General features: G+C 45.1%; 2 long non-coding RNA genes and 1 pseudogene across 2 annotated transcripts in view; 2 read left to right on the top strand and 1 right to left on the bottom strand.

Moving 5' to 3' along the window:
• LOC102026404 overlaps nucleotides 1-19,629 on the top strand; it is an 88,840-nt gene extending 69,211 nt beyond the window's left edge. Inside the window, exons 12-14 of the long non-coding RNA XR_001236504.1 lie at nucleotides 10,561-10,799; nucleotides 18,922-19,001; nucleotides 19,598-19,629. This is a non-coding gene — a long non-coding RNA (uncharacterized LOC102026404). The remainder of the gene's footprint in view (nucleotides 1-10,560; nucleotides 10,800-18,921; nucleotides 19,002-19,597) is intronic.
• LOC102026081 lies at nucleotides 3,194-6,361 on the bottom strand (annotated as a pseudogene).
• Nucleotides 11,659-14,086, top strand: LOC106150000. Its single transcript, XR_001236510.1, has 3 exons — nucleotides 11,659-11,729; nucleotides 13,254-13,310; nucleotides 13,963-14,086. It is a non-coding gene; the product is annotated as an uncharacterized LOC106150000 (long non-coding RNA).
• Nucleotides 19,630-20,074: the final 445 nt, after the last annotated feature.

Consider the following 20,074-nt stretch of genomic DNA (forward strand, 5'->3'; position numbering starts at 1 on the left):
CTTCTCCTCCTCCGCCTCCTCCTCCTCCTTCTCCTCCTCCTCCTCCTTCTTCTTCTTCTCCTTCTTCTCCTTCTCCTTCTTTTCCTTCTTCTCCTTCTCCTTCTTCTCCTTCTCCTCCTTCTCCTTCTCCTCCTTCTCCTTCTCTTCCTCCTCCTCCTCCTCTTCCTCCCCCTCCTCTCCCCCTCCCTCTCTCCCTCCTCAGCCTTTTACATGCTCTAATGCAGAGACACCACCAGCCCCTCTTTCAGCACTTTATTTTTTTCCCAGTGCTTTAATTACATCATCCCACTGCCTGCTGCCATTCATGGCTTCTGATGAGTAATCAATAGGTATTTGGGTTCACTTGCATGGTACAAGTCACTTCTGGAACTTTTAATTCCAATGTGGGCAACATAGGGAGCACTTACAGAGGTAAATGAACTCTTTAATGTTGGCCTTATACAATGCCCAGTGTCCTCTATAGGAAAGGAAATTTGGACATGGACACTTACACAGGGAGAAGGCCATGTGAAGATGAAGGCAGAGGTGAAGGTGATGCATCCAATCAGCAACAAACACTAAAGCTTGTTAGTTACCACTAGAAACTGGAGGGGAGAGAGAGAGAAGGTTTTCCCTTCTCCCAGAGGGGCCAGGCCTGTCACACCTTGACCTTGGCCTCTCATCCTCCAGAGATATGTGATGATTTCTTTCATCCACCCAGATTTACGGCTTACTTATGGCTATTCAATCATCTAGGGAGGTACTTAGGTACCCCTGCAATAAGTCACATGCCATTAGAGCCTTGAGGGGTTAGTAACAGAAAGGAAGTTGAACTGGTGGCTGGGACAGGGGTGTCTTTTGGGTGGAAGGAACAGGATCTGCATATATTAGTCAGGTTTTTACTTTCTGTAGTTTACAATGCTTGGACATCTCACAGAGCTTATGAGAAAGGAAGACTTCTCCTCCTAGGAGAGCTCATTCTGCATAGTGAAGAGTGCTGTCCCACAGAAGCATGTCTTTCTTCTCAAAACCAACCCCTCCTGAGTTCACAGGCCCACTAATTGCTTATCTCACTCCCACTTGGCAATATTTGAACTGCTCTAAACCAATGGGGGCCAAGTGCCAGACAAGTAGAGACCTCCTCAGCAACCAAAGCCCATGGAATCATTCAAATTTGACAGTTCTAAGCTGCCTGTTCTTCCTTGGCTTGCTGTTCCTTCAGAGAGCCCGATAAAGGCAGGCTCAGGCTCTCCCCTCATTGTCCTCTTCAGCCAGGTGACCCACCCTGGATGGTTCCTCTTGGTTCTCCCTGGCATGGGCAACCTCCTCTCTCAGACCCGGAAGTTGCTAACTGTCTTCCTTCCAAGCATCATTCTTACCTCCTCCTGGGCTCTCCTCCATCATTCTTATCTCCACTGAGGGTCACTGCCAACCACGGTCAGAGATTCTCTGATACTAGGGAATATGGTCCGTGGTGTCAGCAGGTATCAACTTCCTAGGAGAAAAGATGAAGAGGGATTGTCACTTGGAAAGGATCCTTATGCCAGCTAACACTTGAGAGATGTCTCTGTCCCAGGCATCTCTCTTAAATGTTTTGCACATGCCATTTACTATTTGCAACAGGACTATGGAGTATATGCCCCTAGTGTTTCCACTTTACAAGTTAGAGGTTAAGTACACAGCTCATAATCTCACAATTGGTGTCAAAGCATATGTTCCTCAGGGAACCATGGATGGAGGGATTTTCCAGGCAGATGCAAGAGCATGCAGAAAAACAGAAATAGAAGAAAAAGAGAGAACTCTGCAGTGAGTTTATGTTGAGTTACTGGAGAAAATCCAGTGCTCTCTGAGAAAACCTCTGAGTTTAAGATAATTGGGTGGATCATAGAAGTGGAGTACCAGCAGGATGGTGTCTTTGATCTCAAGTTTGCCAACTGGTGTCTGTGGTGAAATAAAGTGTCCTAAGAGAAGTTGCTTATTGTACAATAAAATAATAAGTATATTACAGTTAACAAAAGCAGATATGAATATCTGTAATTTTGGTATTATATATCTTGTCTCTTGTTTATATAATTTATATTACTTACATATTTAACCCATCAATTGTGTCCAGCAACACCGCAAGGAAGGTGGTGCTGTGAATTAAAAAATTCACAGCAGTACAATAGTATAGCAGTGTTTTCCAGGATTTCTGGACAGAGGATGTGGTGTTTCCTCCTGATGGAGCCACTGGGTATAGGGAGGTTCTAAATAATACAAAGTTCCTTTTTTACTGTATGTCCTTATATCTTCATGTCAAGAACATTTGCTTATGAAAAGGAGTGAGCCCAGGCTTATTAAAAATGTAGTACGTGCTTATCTGAGCAGGAACTTCACTCGTTCACACGTTGTACTGGAAGGCCTTTTTCAGTTAGTGTGTATGCCAAGAAGAGAAATAGGGCGGATGAGTTACACACACAGCCCTTGAACAATCTGGTTGGGAGGGGCATTGACCTGAGGAAGATAATGGTCCAGGTGAAATAGAGGTGCAGTAAATGTCATGCTTGCAAAGAGGGAAGTGGGGGTCCAGGTTGTGCTGTGCCTGAGGATTAAGTCACCCTGGAAAAGGACTGCAGTGCAAGGCAGGAAAAATGAGGCAGAACCAAAGGAGATACACACCTCCAGGCTCAGAGTTTCCATTTTTTTAATGCTTTCCCTTTGTAGCTTTATTTGGGAGTATTTAAACAAAAACATATTAGAAATAACTTTGAATGATCCACTTATCAACATTTTGTTTCTAGCATTCATCTGATACTGTGAAAAGTCCTCTCTTTTGCAAAAGTGAACTCTTTGTTTTTCCTCTTTACAAAATACGTGCTTGTACCAAAAATTAAACAGAAATAAATTAGTTTAGGTAGAACAGATATCTTTACATTATGAGTTTTCCTATGTAAGGACACATTTTTTTCTCTCTCTGCATTTATTCAAGCTTCCTCTGCTGGCCCTTGGTGGAGAATTACAATTTTCACCATATAGGTTCCCATATAGGTTCCATGAAAGAATTGTTTGTTCCTAGAAAATCTGCTGTTCTTGATGCTGCTAAGGAGAGATTTTTCTCAATATATTTTGCATATTTCTCAATATTTTGTTTGTTGGTACAGAACAGAGTTATTAATTTTTTGATTTTTTTTAACTGGTGATACATTCTTCATTAAACATTGAATAAAACAGAGAAGATGTGTTTCCATGTGAAGACTTTGCCACAGTCACTTCCCTCTCTGAGTATTCCTCCAAGGCGAATGTGATGATGCATTTCAGCATTAACCTTCAGAGCTCCTACATCCTTCTCACTAAGATTTCCCTTGATTATGGATCCTCTGATGCTGACCAAGTTGGAAGGTAAACCTGAAGACTTTCCCACAGATATTATACACGTGAGGTTTTCTAAGTGTGGATAGTCTGGTGTATAATACAGTGAGAACTAAAGCTGAAGTCTTTGCCACACTTTACACATTGAAGAGGTTTCTCCCCAGTGTGGCTTCTCTAAATCCAAATTAAATAGGCACTAACATGGAAGGCTTTTCTACACTCCTTATGCTGAAAGGGCTTCTCTCCAGTATGAATTCTCTGGTACACAATATAGTCAGAACTACAGCTGAATGCTTTTTCACATTCCAAACATTTGAAAGGTTTCTCTCCATTTTTTTTTTTTTTTTTTTTGCTGATGTCTAGTTAACTTGGCATTGATACTGAAGGCTTTGCCACATTCCTTGCACTGATAAGACTTTTCTCCAGTATGGATTCGGTGATGATCAAGTAGGTTTCTTTTAGAAGTAGAGCATTTCCCACATTCATTACATTCAGATGGTCTCTCCCCACTGTGAATTGTCTGATGCTGTATTAGTTTTGCATTAACACAGTCAAGCCTTTCCGCACTCATCACATTTCTGGGCTTCTCCCCAGTACAGATCCTCAGATGCTGCCGAAGCTGAGAGTTCCAACTCAAGCCTTTCCCACATTCATTCCATCCATATCATTTCTCACCAGTGTGGATTCTCTGGTGCTGGATTAGTTTCCCTTTGACGCTGAAAGCTTTTCCACGTGCGTTGCACTCATAGGCTTTCTCACCTGTGTGGATTCTTTGATGCTGAATGAGTTTTGCATTATTATTGAAGGCTTTTCCACACTCTTTCCACTGTTAGGGCTTCTCTCCGTATGGATACTCTGATGCTGCCTAAGCTGAGAGCTGCACCTGAAGCCTTTGCCACACTCACTGCACACATAAGATTTCTCTCCAGTGTGGATTCTCTGATGTTGTATTAATTTTGCATTGACATTGAAAGCTTTTCCACAGTCACTGCACTCATAAGGTGTCTCTCCAGTGTGGACTCTTTGGTGTTTAATATATGTAGAACTACAGCTAAAGCCAGTTCCACACTCCTGGCACTGGTAGGGCTTCTCTCCTGTGTGTATCCTCTGATGCCTTCTAAGACTCCCATTAACACTAAAGGCCTTTGCACAAACCTTACACTGCCCGGGCTTCTCCCCACTGTGGATTGTCTGTTGTGTGATATAGTGGGAACTGTAACTGAAGTACTTCCCACACTCCACACATTTGAAGGGTTTCTCTCTGCTATGAAATCTTCGATGCCAAATTAATTCTGTGATAACGCTGAAGGCTTTGCCACACTCCACACACTGATATGGCTTCTCAGTGTAGTTTTCTAGATGCTGATTAGGCTGAGAGTCAAATCTAAAGATTTCCACTAAATCTTCACATTTGATAGGTCTTTCCACAGTTTTAATTATTTTATGGTGAATAAGTTCTGTGTGAAAGCTAAAGGCCTGCATCAGTCCTATACAACCAGGGTGCTGCTATTCAGTGGAGATAGAATGATGCTGAAACAAATTTGGACTATGACTAAGAGAATACTCCTCCATGAAGATTGTTTCATCTTTCTCTGCTCCCTCCATGCTGCTGCTGTTTTCCTTTTGTATCCTTCCTGCTGAGTGGACTTCCTGTGGTTGCTGTGGCATATATATTTACTTAAAGTCTGTTTCCAGGGAAAAGTCCCTTGGAGGTTCAAATGATGTGCTATCCTTTTCTTTGTATATTTCATTTGCCAAATTATTGTTTGTCTGTATATGAGTATCTACAGTCCAGAGGCCCTGAGGGCCTGTTCCAGTTACAGGGACCGGTGGAGATGGGCCCTCCAGCTCACCACTTCTCTCTAGTTGTGAGATCATAGCAGATTTAAGAAGTGGAAACCCCATGGAGGACACATTCCCATAATTCTCCTGCATCACATCTCTGTACAAGGCTCTCTGTGCAGGAGATAGGCCATCCCATTTGGTCTGGGTGAAGTATACATCCATGTCCTCAAAGGTATTCAACTTCTGAAAGAACAGGTTCCTGCTGGGGCCCGGCTGTGAGGAGCATGGCTGCCATCACCTAGTATTCCTTTCAGAGAATGGCCAGAGCTCTACAGTGAGCAGCTCTGTGGCATGGCTGGAAATCCAATGTCCTTGATTTGAACAATTTCCTTTAGTATCTGGCAGGCAGAATCTAATCTTTGTGACAAACTGAAAAATATTAGGATTAGCACACAAAATACTGAGAAGGACTAAAAATTCCTGAAAAAGTTCAAAACGCCTAGTCTACACGACCTGTACACCTTTATTCACTGAGGCCTGCCAATTAGCTTGCCAGATACCATTAATAATTTCATCATATGGTTAAAAAAAAGAAGTGGGTGATGAGGTAACTATGTTAGGGATTTACATAAACCCATACTTACTGGTAATGTCAAAATATTTCCTATAGATTTCAACTATGTCCCTGTGAGCTCTGAATAGGAGGATTGAGACATATATACCATGCAAGAAGTGGAAAAAAATGAAGAGAAATGTCTGTATCCTTAGGTGGAGAACAGGGATAGGGAAAGGCATGGCACAGAACAATTTGTACAGTAGCACATTCTCTTACAAAAAAACAAAATCCTCAAATGATAAAAGTCTTTTCTGTGGGGACACGCATGTGCATATATTGTTTTATATCTGTATGTAGGTTTGTAAATGTATAAAATTTATGTGTATAAATATGTACAAAGTTATATGTATAAGTGAATATTTATATGTATACAGGCATTCCTCATTTAATACCCTACCTGTTAAATGACTATTTGGACTTACCCATCCTTCCTAATCTATCTATCTATCTATCTATCTATCTATCTATCTGTCTGTCTTTCTGTCTATCTCTTGTTTGTAGGGCCTCAATGTCTTTTTTGGTAGAGTACACCTTCTTTATACAGTGCTGTAACTTTGGCTGATTGTACTGTACAATACTGTAGTTTTATGTTATATATTACATTACTGTGTAGGAGTTATACAAATAAAAGTAAAGTCATCAGGTTGGTGTTTCATTTGCCCATTTCTTTGCTCTGAATATTGTACATACTCTATTCAATTCCTCATTTAGTGACCAATTCTTTGAAACAAAAGTCAATCATTCAACTACTGTCTGTATATATAATGTACAAGTATATATTTATGCATATATATATGTTCTCTAATAAAGTATGTATTTGGCATGTGTGTTTTTGTCTCACATATGGTATTTTATGTATTGTCTGCTACTTGCATATATACATATACTTATATATATACCCATATGTAGTGTGTGTGTTGATGAATTTTATGGCAGGACATCAGCTGCTACTTCTGTTTGTTTGTGTTTTTTTTTTTTTTTTTTTTTTTTCCCTCCGGTACCGGGAACTGAACTCACGACGTTGTGCTTGCCAGTCAGGCGCTTTGCTGCTGAGCTAAATCCCCAGCCCCCAGCTGCTACTTCTGATGAGTGGGAAGTGAGACTTGACCTCAGGGTCAGAGAACTTTAGACTTTCTGTAGGGTAGCCCACAGGGGCACAGAGGATGGTGCGGGGATTCTCCTGGCAACTCAGGCACCAAACCCCACCACCACTTGTGTCCTCCAACCAGGTGTGCTTCCACCTCAGGACTACATCCCAAAACCCTAGGGCCAGAGCATCCCGCCTTTCCTCTTCAGGTAAGAGGGTCCTGCTTAGGTGACTGGTGTCTGGGGTAAACGTCTACCTGCCTACAGTCACTTTCAGGTCAGCTGCAAAGCCTGTGGTTGTCCCTGGAGGTGTTACTGAGCCAGGTCCTGGGAGAAGCTGTGTTTGAGGCCAGTGTTTGAGGGGGTGGGGTGGTTTTAGACCCAGAAGTGCAAAGCAAAGGACCGAGAAGGGTGGGCTGTGGCTGCATCACCAGCATCACTCCCTGCCACAGGCTCCACCTGAGTGATGGTGAGAGAGCAGGGCAGTTCTAGGTGGCTGGTGCCCTGGTGGGCTGACGGAAGGGTGTTGGGGATGTGTGTGCCTGAGTTAGGCTTGAAACTGAAACCCAAGGAAGGATGGTTCTCTCCCTGCTGTGCTTTGAGGAAGGTGCAAGTAAGCTAGAATCAAGTCTCCTAGAAGCCAAGACTAAAGGCTAACCAAAGAAAATAATGGTCTTGGAGAAGAGTTACAGTGAGCCTGCCTGTCACAGCTACGTCAGTTTATGCAATGGCACCCCAGTCCTGTGGGTGAGGAGTCATCAAGACTTTTACAAAGGAAGAACTGAGGCACAGGGCAACAACATGTTTAAAATCTGAGCTAGTAAAGAGGAGATTTCCTGTCAACATTAAGTTGAATAAAGATTTATTTTTAGAGTTCACATCTGAAGGGACTGGAACCCCTTTCGGGGGGGGGATAGTTAAATTTACTATGGAATATGTTGTTTGTAAAGTTGTGTTTCAATAACAGAAAGCTCCCTGAGACATATGGAGTGCAGAGGAAACGTTGAGTTGCAGAAAAATATGTAGTTGGTAATTATTATACACAAAGACAAACCCCTTAAAACTGTTTTACTGTGGTATGCACCTATTAATATGAACAGACAATGAGTAGATGTATACTGCTTAATAGAAACAACTGGAAAAAAATACATTAGGCTGACAGCAGTGAATTGGGAGAGAAGGAGGCATAAGGATATGTGGATATAATGGGTTGGAAAACTTTCTCTTTATTAGTATTGGGTTTTTTTTTTGTAGGAGTACATTCAGAAAATATACATACATATATATATATTTCTTTGTATAAGAAAAATTAATTTTAAAACACCTAAAAAACAGATCATTTGAGAACCCACTGTAATGGATGATACTGGAATAATTATAAAATTAAAAAATCCACCTTTAATAGGTGAAGATTTGAAGAGTATGACAATATGAACATAAAACTTTCTCAGCACATCCTGAAAGAAAAATTTAAAAGAAATTATAAATGGTACAATATTTCATTGTTTAGGACTAGGAAACAAACAAAAATAATGTTACCTGAAACTGGTCTAGGACAACAGTCTATTCCTCACATTAAAACACACACACACACACACACACACACACACACACACACACAAAATGTGAGAGGCACCGAGCTATATTTTCATTTTGAATACTTATCATGCACTTTATGAAATGTTGGTTATTTCTTGTAACTTCATTTTCATTTAATTTTAAATTTCAAAAATCTTTTTGAGAAAGGATCTTGCTATGTAGTTCAGGCTGCCTTTGAACTCACTATGTACCCCCATTTGACCTTGAACTCAGGAGCCTCTACCGCATACTCCTGATGATTATTTTTAATAAAACTGCTAAATCTTTGCCAAAATCTTAATCTAGGGCTGGCTGTGGTGGCGCACACCTGTAATCCCAGCACTCGAGGCTGAAGCAGGGGGATTGTTGTGAGTTTGAGGCTAGCTTGGGCTACATAGTGAGTTTAAGACAAGCCTGAATTACAGAGGAAGACCCTGTCTCAAAAAAAATCTTAATTTGATGACTGAGATTTAAGGTATTCAAATATAAAATACTTAAGGTATAAAAACACTTTAAAGTGGGCTTCGTGGCACATGTCCAATCCTACCTACTGGGAAGGCTGAGACAGAAGGATCACAAGTGGGAAGCCAGCCTAGGAAACTTGGTGAGACCTTGTCTCATAAAATGAAAAGAACTGGAAACAAAATACCCTTGAGGGTTCAATCTCCAGTACCTATTGCACACACACACACACACACACACACACACACACACACGTGCACACACACTAAAAAAATCCTTAATAATATCTCTTTGGTCCATTGTAGTGAAACTGAGGCCTCAAAACCCAAAGGCTAAGTCCAGAGGCTGAAATGGGGGCCATCTACTCTTAATGGCAGTAACCACTAGAAATCAGCACTGAAAATATGTCAGTTGATCTAAGAAATATCAAAACCCAGGTTCTATTTGAGTTATTCGCCTTTAGAGGTGTAGAGAAGAAAGCAAAAATAGATGTGCTCACCTGAGCAATCCCTTGCCACTTGAGACTGTCACGGTGTTGCCAAGACCTTACCAAGTGCGTGACCTAATGCTGATGACACCTCAAGGGTTGCTTGCCAGCCATGCAAACTAACAGATTTCTCACTCCTCACTGGCTAGGCCACTCCTTACCCTCGCTGGATGGCTGAGGTCTTGTTTAATCTATATATTATAGCTGTGTAATAAGCTATCCCCCATCACTTTTAGTTTCTTAGGTCTGAGAATCAGTGCTGTGACTCAGTGGTTTAGCCTCAGTCTTTCTTGAGGTTTCTCAGGGCTATGAGTCACATTTAGGTTATATGGGGATGAAGATTTAAAGGCTCACTTCCTTACTATTGGCCGACCTCAGTTCCTCCCCATGGGGACCTTGGCATGAGGAGACCCATTTTCCATTCCCCAGAGCAGAGGGACGGAAAGAATGAGAATGAAGCTGCAGTGTCTTTTGAACTAATCCCAGAAATCACACACCACTCATGCTCTATTGTAGTGATTCACAGACAACCTTATATGGTATCAGAGGAAACTTGATATGGGTGTGAAGACCAGGAATTTTTTTCCCATACTGCAGATTGAGCCCAAGACCTTTGTAGGGAGCCACACCACCACTGCCACCCTTTTTCTCAATTTGGAGATGGTCTCTTGAAGTCACTGGATGCAAAGCTGAATGATAGATGGGATCAGGGTGAAGAAAAACCAGGGCCTTGACTCAATGCTGCTCCCCCTGGAACTGGAAGCACCTCAGATGTTCCCCGTCCCATGGGGAAATGTATTGCTGTGCATTCACACAGCAGAGCAAGCTACAGAAATGTGGATGCAGAGTGCATAAGGTGCAGACATCGAGGGATACCATGGGCACCACTGCACTGAGGGAGCAGACAGGCGGCAGCTCTTGTTCACTGCCCCCAGCACAGGACCGTAGAGGCAGCACAATGAAGCGGTCTTGGTGAAGTCACGGGGCTGGGGCAGAAGCCAACAGGTGGACAGGAGATGCTGGGGTGCTGGGAATGTCTTGTTCTTGACCAGGGTCCTGATCATGTTGACTGAGGGTGATGAATGGGAAAGGCTGTGAATCATCCTGAAAGCAACATGGGATTGTGTATCAATTCCAGCACGAGAGAAGCCCTCAGCCCGGCAGGCCTTTGCTGGGCAAGGTGAGCTCACAGTGACCATGTGGTGTGTTCCTCCTGCAGGGAGGCTGTGCAGGGTGTGAGCCCTGTCCTGGCCTCAGGAGAGAGCCCAGGCCCCAGGGTCCAGCACCCACGAGCAAAAGACACGACCAAGGCCATCTTCGTGTCAGGTTCACCGTGCTGCCTCCCCATCCCTCAAGAGGAGCCGAGACCAAGCCTTTCACATCCCACCCTGGCGCTCCTTCCCTGAGGAGAGCTGTTCATCTGCTTTGCTGCATTCCCTTTGAGTCCCTGCTGTCGAGGTCAGTCTGTGGACCTGCTCCCTGCCCTTGTGGTTTGGGGCCAGATGTAGGAATGTATGGAGAAGGAGCAGAGCTCCCCTGATGGGGACAGCAGGAGCTGACAGGGCAGGCCGGGTAGGCACCTGGCTAATCCACTCCTCTGGGCTACACCTTCCAGCCCTGCACGGTGAGAACACTGAGTCTTAGGGTGTGAGGAGGCTTCGCCCGCTCCTGAAGGGAAGGACTAGAGCCCAGCCTGGAGGAAGGTGCTTCTCCACTGGGATGAAGGATTCCCGTGGGGCGGGGGGGGAGGAGAAGATCTGACAGTCCAAGGTTGTGAAGGCCGTGCACAGTGGCTGCGATGTCATTGGCCCAGGAATGGGATTAGAGTCTGCTGTGTAGGCCCGGGCTGTAGCTGTGGAGACGCCTGTGGCGGCAGCAGTGGTGGAGCTGCATGAGGAGCGGGAAGACCGTGACCACCAAGCTCAGTGCGCAAGGCCGTCAACCCGGCGCGGGTGGGGTGAGCACGGGAGACCTGCGCCACGCAGGGCTCAGGGGCGGTCGGTGTGGGTCTGGCTGTAGCCGCCAAAATTTCCCCACTGAGGGACCGGGTAGGAAGCCGCTTCCCTCCGGTGGGCAGGGGTGTGGTGGACGCGGCCTGCGGTGGACGGGGCCTGCGGAGCCAAGCTGTCGGTTCCCGCCATTCCGCCCTCGCGTGGTGGGCGGGGCCTGCATAGCCGAGGTGTCGGTTTCCGCCATTCCGCCCTCGCGTGGTGGGCGGGGCCTGAGGAGCTGAGCTGTGGGTTCCCGCCATTCCGCCCGCGCGTGGTGGGCGGGGCGTGCGCTGTCCCCTGGTAGGGGTGCTGGCGCGCGGGTGAAGCGGCTCCACAGACCAGCGCGGATCGGGCGGGAGGCCCGTGGCCCCGGAGCTGCCGCAGCCGCAGCCTCAAGGTCAGCCGCCTGTGTGGGACCTGCTGAGCCCAGGTCGGGGAGCCTGAGGGCGCACCCACGCCCGCCCCTTGGGAGCGGCCCTTCGTGCCCTCACCGGCGCGCCTCCCGCCCCATCCCGCCGAGCCGGGTGCCTCTGGTCTGCCCTCTGAGACGCGCCGGCCCGGCTCTCTGCGGGCCCCAGCGCGCCCCCCGCGTTCTCTTCCCCTTGCTGCCCAGTGTCAGCGCAGGACTGGGACCAGACGGTTTGTAACTTTCTGCCGCAATTCCGCCTTTGGCCAGAAGAGGGAGGAATTGTGTTCCGCGTACTTCACCGTCAAAACACCCCTTCAGCAAGTTTGACATTTTGTAGCAGTTTGGCCAGTGCTTCCTCTGGAAGGGATTTGTTGAGAGCATATTGTCTGGGTGCCACAGCAGCGATGGTGTGTCCCATGGACTGCATGGTGTAAAAAGACAAATTTGAGCTAAAGGAGCCCTTTCAAGCTGAATTGTGTTTTCTCTTTTTGTTTCTTTCCTATGTCCCTTGGTATGATTAGAGAACCATTGCTGGTATTTACCTTTAGAAAGGGCAATTCCAAATAAGAGTTGCTTTTCAGAAAGATATTAACACTTTAACCATCCTTTTATGTAGTTTTTTCTCCTTTTGTGAAGGGCCTAAGTCCACTAATCTACTCTGATTTCAGTGGGGTTGTTGTGGTAACAGCCTTTGGTTAGAAAAATCCCATAATTAAAGGTTGTTGTACAGATCACAAGTTCTTGCCTTGGAAACTAGAAGAGGAAGAGGGACTGGTTGTCAGAGTCTGAGGATGAGCTGCAGGAGGACGTGCTGGGTCTTTTTGATGGAGATGCTTGGTTAGCACCTTCCTTCCTGCCTCAGCCTTCTTTCTGGCCAGCAGCAGTAGAAGGACTGGTCATCAGAACTGGAGGGTGATGAGGGGGACATGTGTGGGTGTTCTGACTTGGTCTGGAGGATAAACTCCCAGTCCTAACCTCAGTTCCCTGGCTGGAAGGGAAGGCGGAAGTGGTTGTCTAGGTCTGAGAAGGAGTCACACAAGGCACTGGGGAAACCTGGCCCTGTTTCTCAGCATATGTGTGACATGGCACTGCCATGCAGACTCCAAATGACCCTGAAGAGGGGGTGCCTGTTGTCAGTGCTGCCTGAGTGCCATGAGCCCTTCACCAGGCTGATTAGGTAAGGAGACCCCAGCCCAGATGGCAGACCCAATGTGGTTCTTTCAGAACCAAGAGATTTGTATCCTTTCCTGTTTCCACACAGAAGGGAGGGCGTGTGAATCAGGAGCACACAGCTAGCTGCTGTTACCCAGGCCCTCACTCTGTTGCTCCTCCAGGACTGTGTGGGCTGAGCCTGAGTATCCTGCAGATGAACATCCGTCTCCCTACTCTTCCCTCTACCTGCATGGGGCCCCATCCACAACCTTCTTCCAGCCAGGCCCTGTTCTCATTGTTGTCTTGCCTTGTTGGAAACCCTGTGCCAAGTCCCAAGTTAACACCCTGCTCTCTTTGCAGAGAATCCTGTGGTCAAGACGTTTGGCCTGGGACAAGAACCTGAGGGCATCTGACAAGGTGGGGTCCTTCTCCCCTGAGCTGGACCCTCAGTGCAGCACAGCCTGGTGGGGGCAGGGTTCCAGTTCCACAGTCCTCCTTCAGGCCCTGTCTATGTGAGGCCCTCCCATCTGATCTGCCATCTTAGAATACAGCACCAGGCCCTGGCTTTTATGGCAGGCTGTGCATCTCCTCAGCCTAGGGCCTCTGAGATCTGAGTCCAGGCAACAGTCTTCCCTGGATAGATCCTCTCTGGCTATTGCTGCCTAAGATCCTTTCCTCCAGCGCTCAGGAACTCCTCTGCTGTTGCTTCTCAGACCCTCTTCTGATCCAAGACCTTAACGCCTTATGTCAAAGAGTCCCTTGGAGGTGCCGCTGTGGGCATCATGGCCTCCTTTCTGCTGATTGCTCTCATTTGCAAACAGTCCTGGGCCCCCGACTTTCGCCCACAACCAGGTTACACAACACTGGCATATCTGCTGTGAGTGGAGTCTACCCTGCTGCCCCGTCCATCATTTTGCAGGTGTGGCTTCTCTCTGACCACCATCCTCTCTCCACATCAGTACGTCCTGGCTATGGTCATTTCCTAGTTCAGCCAGGCTGGTCTCTTCCCATGGCAGCACTAGGGAATCCACTTCTTCCCTACTTAGAGTGCACTGCCTCCTCCCCACAGGCCACAGTCAGCCCCTTGAGCAGAAAGGAGTCGAGTAGTCCCACACAAGCTCAGAAGAAACTGGAATGAGCGTCTTGGCAGGGGCCTTTTGCAAGGAGATAGAGCAGAGGAAGTGGAAGCCACCTTTTGCTCTGGAATGATGTTGACAATTAAAACTGCTATGTTTACTTTTTTTGTATTGATCGCTTTTGTGCTCCTCCTTTTGTTGTCAATATTGTACTCAGCCCATGGTAGGAGGGATGTGCCTTTTCCACATGTGTGAGACAGAAAGCATTTTCATTTGGCCCACTTCAGGCTGAAAAGGGTCCCCAGAGCTCCCCAGTGGGTCGCCCACACTTCCCACCGGTTGTCACCATGTGGGTTTGCCTCCCAAATTATAAACCAGCTTTTTTTTTTTTTTTTTTTTTTTAAATAAAAGGTGTTAGCTGTGGTCAGCACCTGGCCCTTCTCGTGGACACAATCTTACCACCCCAGTCTTGGTCATTGCTGTGCACATACATCTGATACTTTTGTCCTTAGGTGTCTAATTCTGTGTGGCGATGGAGACATGACCACATTGGGAAACTTGTGGTCCCCACACAGCACAGGACCTGCTGCAAGGGGATGCAGGCCTAACCGTGTGTCTCCGCGGCCCGTGCAGTGGCCCTCATCCTTTTCTGATGGTCTCCCCAGCAGTTCAAGGATCTGAAAAGAAACTGGCACCTTGTTGGCTAGGTGCCACAACCTGTGGGTTGCTGTGATAACAAAGTCCAGGAAACATGGCGTGGAGCTCAGGACCGGGCTGGCACTTAAAGGCCTGTGCTTGGTGGCCCCTGTGTCACAACCAGCAGCTCTTCCTCTGCAGGCTTCTGTTCACGGGCACTGAGTCGAGGTTGAGAACTCTGGGATCCTTTGTCATGTCCCTTTAGCTGAGTTGCCAGGTGTGAGGGTGACTGATAGGACCCCCTGCACAAGCAGATGATTACTGTTCTGGGCAGAACTCTGTCCTTGCTCTTGGCCACAGCTGACTGGTTTCTGTGACATCCTGCACTGATCAGCTGACTCTGCCCCTGACCTGCTGTCCAACCCCACTTCGCTTCCCCATGTCCTCCTGGTGACAGTGACATGCATAGTTCTGGACCAGTGACAGACCAACCACCAGTGAGTCTCTGGTGTGGAAACACTGTATCTCAGTTTACAGCCCACACTCCAGTTATGTCTGTGAAATGTCTCTGTATGCGAGTGAAGAATTCTTCTTGCAAAACGTGCTTTTGGCCCTCTCTGCTCGATGGCATTTTTTTTCCTTTCACAACCAGTTAATTGTCCCAATTGTTGACTCTGAGCTCATCTTTAAGTTCATGCCTGGTAGCATCTGTATGTCTACCAGTCTGTGTGTTAGGGAGGGGGATGTCAGTGCTGCTGTTACACCATTTTTCACTGGATGGAAGCAAAAATATTTTTAAAACTTCTAGGATATTGTATTTCTGTTTACATAGACCAGTCTCCACAGTGCCTAGCCTCCTACAACGGTGCTATGGACAGCTGGGATGTGCAGTACTTCTAGGTATGAACAGATGTTTTATTTAAAAGGTGACAATAGCTTAACTGCGATTCATGGTTTTGTGTGTAGCTGATTGACATAGCCTTTTGTACACCAGCCCAAGTGATGACCCACACCCCTTGCTTGTCTGGCCATCTTGCACGAGTGCCTAGGAATTCCATATGACAATAGCTTGTCCCTGGGGCTGTGGGTGTCCAGCCCCATGGCAGGGATGGGTGGACATTAGACTTTTATTTTTGTATTGACATGAATGTAAAGGGGACAGCTCAGGGTTGTTTTGGAACCTGTTGACTTTTGAGTCTCTGCCTGTGCTTTTTCTAAATGAAAACTCCATGTAGCAACCTGAATTACATCGAGAAGGAAAATGCCAAATGCTTTAGGTATTAGCAGCTCATAGGGAAGCCCCATCAATAGGTACGAGAATTTCAGAACATATTCTTATTTGCTAAAGCTTGAAGAAACATGTGCCTCAGCTTAGCTGTTTTATCTTCTTTCTGCACTTAATACCTGACCATCTGACTGACTGCTGCACCTGTGTAGGGCTGGGATGAGCTCACTGTAGATTTGTGATCTGGTAGTGCAAGCTACAGTGACCATACAGTAGCCTGACGTGTATGTGTTTTCAGGGAATGCAGAAGGTGTTGATTCTGAGACAACATTTTTACTCTGTGTGCTTTGCTTGATTCTCTACATAGCTCTTTGGTTCGTGAAGCTAATTGTAAACTTTCAGGTATTTTTGTACAACTAAGGGACTGATGTTCTGTTTCTTATAATTAGAAATAGCAATGAATACAGTGTTAAAAAAATGCTCCAAACTCTCCTGGCCTTTAAGGTTATGTTTACAACCTGTTATAATACTGATCGATTTTCCCTTATGGATGACTTATTGCTTTTCTCTTACTCATTTTAAGATTCTGTTCTTTTCTTGGACTTGCAGGATTTTGACTATGATGTGTGTTTTGTGATTGTGGCTATTTGGGGTTCTATATGCTTCATTTATCTGTATGTTAAATTCTTTTACTTTATTTGGAAAGTTTCTAGCTATTATTTCAGTGTACAGGTTTTATATGCTATTATTTGTGCTATCTTCTGATTTTTCACTAATTCCAGTTAATCTTAAATGAGTCATCCTTGTACCATCAAGGAGGTGTTGGACCCATTTTTCATGTTCTTCTGGGGTGTTTGTTTTCTTGTTTTGAGATAGCATCTTGCTATGTGGTTCCAGCTTCCCTGGAACTCATTATGTAGTCCAGGCTGGCCTCAAATTCATAGTGATCCTTCCATCTCAGCCTCCCAAGTGCTGGGATTACAGGCATGGGCAATCACGACCAGATCTCATGTTCTTTCATTTTTAAGTTATCACTCATTAATTGGTCACTGAAAATAGCCCTGTCTTCTAGTTCTGAGACTCTGTCCTCACAGTGGACATAGTGTTGCATCTGGTGGGCATTCTCTGAGTGACCCTCCGCCTCTCTTTGGGTCCTTGCCCTCACTTTGGGGAAGAATGGAGAAGTGGGCCTGTTAGCAAGAAATGGGGGAGTCAGGACTGGTGAAGTGTGGCAAATGCAGAGAAAGCAGGAGCGCTGTCTTAGCAGCAGAGTGGTGCTGCAAGATAGGGGGCATCCTGCTCAGGAGGGCCCAGTGAATATGAGATGTACTCATAATTATCAGGTAAATTGATTTCTGAAAATCACTGCTTCACTGATTGGTGGTCTGGGCCAATCCAGACCTTAGCCTGTGTTTCTGGGAAGGGGACAAGGTCAGCATATGTAAGTATGAGTAACACTTTCATAAGGATACAGTAGAGAACAATTTCTCAATTACAAGGTACACAGAAAAGCATGTAATGCTCTTACAATGGTCAGCCACAGATAAGCATTGCAATCATCAGCCGCAGATAAACATGTGATGATTTTTTCAATGTTAGTCATCTGTGTTTTGTTCTTGGTTTGTGTTTGTGTCCCTCTAATCTGCCCCTATGATACTTTGTTGGTTTTTTGGCGGTTTTTGTTTTTTTTTGAGGAGGGTACTAGGAATCTAACTCAGGACCTTGCGCTTGCCAGGCAGGCTCTGTACCAGTGAGCTATATCCCCAGCACCCTTGATATTTTCAATAAAATCTTTACTGTCCCAAATTTATATTTTGAGTTCTTTTATGAACTCTAATCTTTTTTATATTCTGGTTATGTGCATTTTGCATCATTTTGCATATGTCTTTTATCTTTTTATTAGTGTTATTCTTATACTCACTGGTGATTTTAATTGGCTCAATATCATATTACTTATATATTCTGTGAGACTGCCTTTTGCCTTGTTGAACTGTTTTGTTATCTCTCCTGATACCATTTCAAATAATCGGGTGTGATGCTTCTTTTGGTTTCTTCCCTTCGATGCCCCATGAATCAGCTTGAGGGAAGCTGGGATTTTTGGGAGGCATTTTGTTGGCTTGTTTTGTTATGTTTCCAATTTTGTTTTGCACTGAGGCAAGTTTATTGTAGTGGAGAGTTTTGTTTCTCATATGGAGAGCTCTTTAATTAACATCTACTTTTCAATGTTGTCCTCTGGGCATGGCAAACCTCCTGGCCCTTACCTCTGTCCCAGGATCCAGCTACCTCCATTTTCTTGACATGGAAGGTTGTAGAGTGTTTGGCTCCATCTCCATTTCTCCTGGAATGGGCCATGATGTTGATAATGACCCTTAGGCAATCTAGATATTGGCATCTCAAGAAAACTATTTAATAACAACAGCTATGATACCTTAGCTATAGAAATAAAATGATCTTCAATTATAGCATTAACTACATGTGAGCACTGACAAATCCTATGGACCAATAAAATAGTATTCTTGTCCATAAAAAGAGATCTGTAATTATAATATGAACACTAAGACAGACCAAATACAGACCTACTATCAGCCAACAGTAAATATCTACTAAATGGAACTTCACCTCTGCTAATCATAGATCAGTATTCAACAGCAATAGCATAAAGTTAACTATTTATCTAGAGATTCATAAAGCTTGGTAGTTATACTAGTAAAGGTGGAGTGGGTGGAAAACTCGAGAATGAAAAAAACAAATTTAGAAAAGTAAGTGGTGGGGTATGAGAAGAAGGTGAGAAAGATAGTGGGTCATAACAGGAGTAAAAGAAAATTAAGAATGATTCAGAAGAGTACAGAAGGAATAAATAAGAAAATGAAGGAAACAGAAAAAAGCAAAAACAGGAGGTGAATGAAAAAGGAAGATTTTTTAAAAGTTTGTAGGGAATAAGATAAAAGGGAAAAGAAACTAATACAACATAGGAAAAATAAAAACCAATTGTGTCAAAGAATCAATTCTTCTGTAACTGAAAGAGTCATTTCTTTCCATGAACTACTGACTTGGAATCCAGCCAGTCACGATTTTCTATGCCTACCTTTAGGCCCTGTGGTTCTTGGAGATGTCTTTGTGCAGTAGAGGCTGCTCTGTTCATCCTGCCACTGGCTGTGGGTACCATTCAAGGTAAGGCATGTGCTTGCTCCCTTGGTAGATGGGGAATGCAATCAAGCCTCTGTTCTATGATGGCTTCAAGGTGGGGTTTGAGTGGACTGTTGGATTTAATTTTGGCAGTTGTGGGGTCTACTTGCTCCCTTTTGTCCCTGGTATTTTCTTCATTCAGGCTTGTATTTGTTAGTTAGTCTTTACCTCTACTGGGCTGTGCTCTGCTGGGCGTGGGGTTCCTCTGCTCTCTGCTCTCTCACTTAGGGGTGGGACCTCACTTCTTTCTCCCATGGGGAGAGGGCACTGCTCTGGTCTCCTCTCTCATGTAGACATGCCTGCAGCTCCTCCAGGGTGAGTGAACACTTTCAGGTGGGTGGGGGCTCCCAGTCTCTTCTCTCCTGGGTGCAGGTCGCTGTGCCTCTAGAACTGGTCTGCTTCTGTGTGTGTGTACATGTGTACATGTGTGCATGTGCGTGTGTGTGTATGTGTGTGTGTGTGTGTGTGTGTGTGTGTGAGCTCCACTCTGGTTCTGCTCTCTCATGTGGACGTTTTACTTTTGATCTTTAACAAAACCAAGTAAAAAACAACTTGTCTACTAGAAATTCTTTCTTGGCCAGGCATGGTAGTGCACGCCTGTAATCCCAGCATTCAGAAAGATGAGGCCGGAGCATTGCTGCAAGTTCAAGGCCAGCCTGAGCTACAAAGTGAGTTCAAGAACAGCCTGAATTGCATAGTGAAACCCTGTCTCAAAAGACCAAAAAAATTGTTTCTTTGCAGGGGTAAAGAAAATAAAATGTGAGTTTTGCTCTGATGAAGTCATTGTTATGGTTTTTGATGCCCTTTGTGAGTGTACTATATTTCACAGTCAGCAATGTATATAAGTATCATATTGTGCTTACTTTAAGGGTAGTAAATGCTGTGGTAAAATTCAAAGTACCATAGAAACATAGTGAGAAAGAAAATCCCAGGCTGAGGATTTTCTGTGTATTCCCGGGCAGATGCTTCCAGGCTCATCAGTTTTCAGCCATGGGAAATTGAGCCCTTACTACATATGAGAAGAAGGACATTTTTTGTTGTCCAAATCAGGGAGGAGT

Source organism: Chinchilla lanigera, unplaced genomic scaffold, assembly GCF_000276665.1.
Source record: "Chinchilla lanigera isolate Chin_1 unplaced genomic scaffold, ChiLan1.0 scaffold00059, whole genome shotgun sequence".
Lineage (NCBI taxonomy): Eukaryota > Metazoa > Chordata > Mammalia > Rodentia > Chinchillidae > Chinchilla > Chinchilla lanigera.